We start from the raw sequence: 4404 nt of genomic DNA on the forward strand, positions 1-4404 counted from the left end.
TATCTTACAGTCTTATTCTCCACAATCACCTCATGAAGGAGCAGCAGTCCAAAAGCTAATGCTTCCAAATAAACCTGTTGGACTATAACCTGGTGTTGTGTGATTTTTAACTTTGTAGACCCCAGTCCAACACCGGTGTCTCCAAATCATGAGAAAATTCCAGCTGAGCCTTAAGCAAGGATTTTAGTTTAACATTGCCTCGTTGTTTTTGTATACCATGCCCCAATTTAAAAAGCCAAGTATCCCAAACACTTTCTCACCTGCTTTATAATGTACCCTGCCACGTTCAAGGATTAAGAATATGTAGCAGAGTATTTTTGTACCCCAATAAAATGCAACCATTTAAGTTATACTGCCTACACTTGTAGTTTCTCCCAAAGCCTATCAATTCATACTCATCATATTGCATCTGCCATGCATCTACTCATTGTCCCCAATCTATGTCCTCTTGACGACTGCTACTATTGTGCTCACTATTCCCAGTGTTGCTGAATTTTATTTGAGGTGCATACTTTGTCATTGTACTTCCTGAAACCAATTCTAGATAGACTCATAGAGATGTACAGCATGGAAACAGACCCTTCCGTCCAATCTGTCCATACCGACCAGATATCCCAACCCAATCTAGTCCCACCTGCCAGCACCCGGCCCATATCCCTCCAAACCCTCATTTATATACAACAAACAAAAAACAATTGCCCTAATAGTTGTTGTAAAAGGTATTAATCTCTGAAAGATATACCAGAGTGCTTGGTGATAACAATCTCTCCCTCAACTTCAGCAAAACTAAACAGCTGATCATCAACTTCAGGAAGCAAAGAGGAAGACATGCCCCTATCTACATCAATGGAGCTGAGGTGGAGATGTTCAAGAGCGTAAAGTTCCTCAGAGTAATGTACAGCAACAATTTGTCTGAGACCATCCGTGTTGATGCAATGTTAGGTCTGAAGGTTGATAAGTCTCCGGGCCATTTTGAGAGGGCTAGAATACAAAAGCAAAGATGGACTGATGAGGCTATATAAGGCACTGGTCAGACCGCATTTAGAATATTGTGAGCAGTTTTGACCCCGTATCCAAGGGTTAGAAAGGATGCGCTGGCCTTGGAGAGGGGTCCAAACAAGGTTTACAAGAATGATCCCACAGATAAAGGGTTTGTCATATGACAAGCAGTTGACAGCTCTGAGTCTTTTGATAAAGTCCCACATAGGAGGTTAGTGAGCAAATTTAGGGTGCATGGTATTGGGGGCAAAGTACTAACTTGGATTGAAAATTGGTTGGCTGATAGGGAACAAAGGGTAGTGATAAACGGCTCCGTTTTGGAATGGCAGGCAGTGACCAGTGGGGTACCGCAGGAATCAGTGCTGGGACCGTAGCTTTTTACAATATATGTTAATGATGTAGATGATGGTATCAGCAATAACATTAGCAAATTTGCTGATGATACAAAGCTGGGTGGCAGGGTGAAATGTGATGAGGATGTTAGGAGATTACAGGATGACCTGGACAAGTTAGGTGAGTGGGCAGATGCATGGCAGATGCAGTTTAATGTGGATAAATGTATGGTTATCCACTTTGGTGGCAAGAACAGGAAGGCAGATTACTACCTCAATGGAATCAATTTAGGTAAAGGGGCAGTACAGAGAGATCTGGGTGTTCTTGTACACCAGTCAATGAAGGCAAGCATGCAGGTACAGCAGGTAGTGAAGAAGGCTGGCCTTCATAACAATAGGGATTGAGTATAGAAGCAAAGAGGTTCTTCTGCAGCTGGACAGGGCCCTGGTGAGACCACATCTGGAGTACTGCATGCAGTTCTGGTCTCCAAATTTGAGGAAAGACATCCTGGCTATTGAAGGAGTGCAGCGTAGGTTCACGAGGTCAATTCCTGGAATGGCGGGATTACCTTACACTGAAAGACTGAAGCGACTGGGCTTGTATACCCTTGAGTTTAGAAGACTGAGAGGGGATCTGATTGAGACGTATAAGATGATGAAAGTATTGGACACTCTGGCAGCAGGAAACATGTTTCCGCTGATGGGTGAGTGCTGAACCAGAGGACATACTTAAAAATACGGGGTAGACCATTTAGGACAGAGATGAGGAGAAACATCTTCACCCAGAGAGTGTGTGGAATGCTCTGCCCCAGAGGGCAGTGGAGGCCCAGTCTGTGGATTCATTTAAGAAAGAGTTGGATAGAGCTCTAAAGATAGTGGAATCAAGGGTTATGGAGATAAGGCAGGAACAGGATACTGATTAGGAATGATCAGCCATGATCATGTTGAATGGCAGTGCAGGCTCGAAAGGCTGAATGGCCTACTCCTGCACCTTTTGTCTATTGTCTATTGTCAAGAAGGCACAACCTCTTCTTCCTTGGTAATCTAAGAAAATGCGGTGTCCAACTTTCATAGTGCGCTACAGAAAGCATTCTATCTGGATACATCCTGATAGAACTGCTCTGCTCAAAACCATAAGAAACTACAGAAAGTTGTAAACACAGCCCAGACCATCACGCAAGCCAAAGCTCCATCCATTGACTCCATCTACACTTCTCAATACTTCGGAAAGGCAGCCAACATTATCAAAGATTCCTTCCACCCCAGTTATAATCTTTTCCAATCTCTTCTGTCAGGCAAAAGATACAAAAGCTTAAACGCATATACCAACAGGTTCAAGTACAGCTTCTTTTCTATTATTATTAAACTTCTGAAGGGACCTCTTAAATTTCAAATCTACTGTTGATATTGCTTTTTGTGCATTTTTTTTACAACCATAACTTTGTATTCCTTGCTCTGTTCAAACACCCTCTGATCTTGATATGTTCTGATTTGCCTGTACTGCACGCAAAACAAAACTTTTCACTATTCTTAGGTACATGTGACAACAACAAATTAAACCGAAAGAGTAGTCCATTAAGCACTGTCTAATATGATCATGTCATTTGGAGTTGGATGGGAGAAGAGCTCTGGATTTTAAAGCAGATTGACAAACCAAGTTTCCCCATTGTTTTTATAACATTATCTATCATACCAATCTAAATTGTACCTGCTTGCTATTGTGCAATGAATGACATTTTTTAATTCAGCCCGGTGTGGGCATCGCTGGTTGGCCAGCATAAATTGCCCTTCCCTATTTGCCCTTGAGAAGGTATTTAAACCATAGTAAAAGCAGGAAGAATTAAATTAAGACAGTAAGCCCGGGTAGCTCTGTCGGTAGAGCATCAGACTCTTAATCTCAGGGTCCTGGGTTCGAGTCCCTGCTCGGGTGTTGGCTTTAGTGAGCGGCACGGTGGCACAGTGGTTAGCACTGCTGCCTCACAGTGCCAGAGACCTGGGTTTAATTCCCAGCTCAGGTGACTGTGTGGAGTTTGCACATTTCCTCGTGTCTGCATGGGTTTCCTCCGGGTACTCCGGTTTTCTCCCACAGTCCCAAAATGTGCAGGTTAGGTGAATTGGCCATGCTAAATTGCCCGTAGTGTTAGGTCAAGGGGTAAATGTAGAGGAATGGGTCTGGGTGGGTTGCGCTTCAGCGGGTCGGTGTATACTTGTTGGGCCGAAGGGCCTGTTTCCACACTGTAAGTAATCTAATCTAATCTAAACAGCAGGGGCTATACTAGAGAATAGGTGGTAAACACATGGGCATGAACAGCACCACAGATAGAGCAAATTATCTGGAGAATGCAGGAATGAGGCTTCGTCTTACACAGCCACAAAAAGAGGAAGACATTCAGTAAAGCTGTTCAGCTTTATCCACAGAGAGCAAGAGTATTTTCTATAAAATTGTTAAATATGACTAATCTTTTAGGTCACAACAGACATGAATCGTCCTCCTTGCTTGCAGAAGGAGGGAACCATGCATTTCACTTACAAAAGATAGAAATTCTCTGTTTGCATTCAAAAATTGAGAACTCTTCATTTTCTCTGCTTTAACTTAGGAAAACTTCCAGTTCAGTAGCAGAAAGCAGCAGCATTGCTAAAGTGCAGAATTAAAAGTGATTGAAGTGAGGAAAATAAAGCAGCATTAATTTGCTGTAGAATTTAAAGCAATGAGAATAAACCGGTATTCTTATATCATAGAATTAAGAACATTGAAAGCAAAGAGAATCAGCCAGTATTTTTGTACTGCATGTTCAGATTCAAGACAAGTCGGTTTCCAAACAAGAACCTGACTTAATAGATCAAAATTTTATTTCTTTTGGTTTTAACAAAGTGGGCTTTTGCTGAAGCATAAGCACACAATTCTGCAGATTTTCCTTTAATGCTTTGTGCAATGGAAATCATGTCTCATTAACTTGATTGAATTTTTTGAAGTAGTAACAAAGAGGATTGATGAGGGAAGAGCGGTGGACATGATCTATCTGGAGAAAGTGAGGTCTGCAGATGCTGGATGATCTATCTGGAGAAAGTGAGG

At 42.2% G+C, this 4404-nt stretch overlaps 1 non-coding gene across 1 annotated transcript; it reads left to right on the top strand.

The window, feature by feature from the left end:
* Positions 1 to 3188: 3188 nt before the first annotated feature.
* trnak-cuu lies at positions 3189 to 3261 on the top strand. Its single transcript has one exon. It is a non-coding gene; the product is annotated as a tRNA-Lys (tRNA).
* Positions 3262 to 4404: the final 1143 nt, after the last annotated feature.

This window comes from Chiloscyllium plagiosum, chromosome 7, assembly GCF_004010195.1.
Source record: "Chiloscyllium plagiosum isolate BGI_BamShark_2017 chromosome 7, ASM401019v2, whole genome shotgun sequence".
NCBI lineage: Eukaryota > Metazoa > Chordata > Chondrichthyes > Orectolobiformes > Hemiscylliidae > Chiloscyllium > Chiloscyllium plagiosum.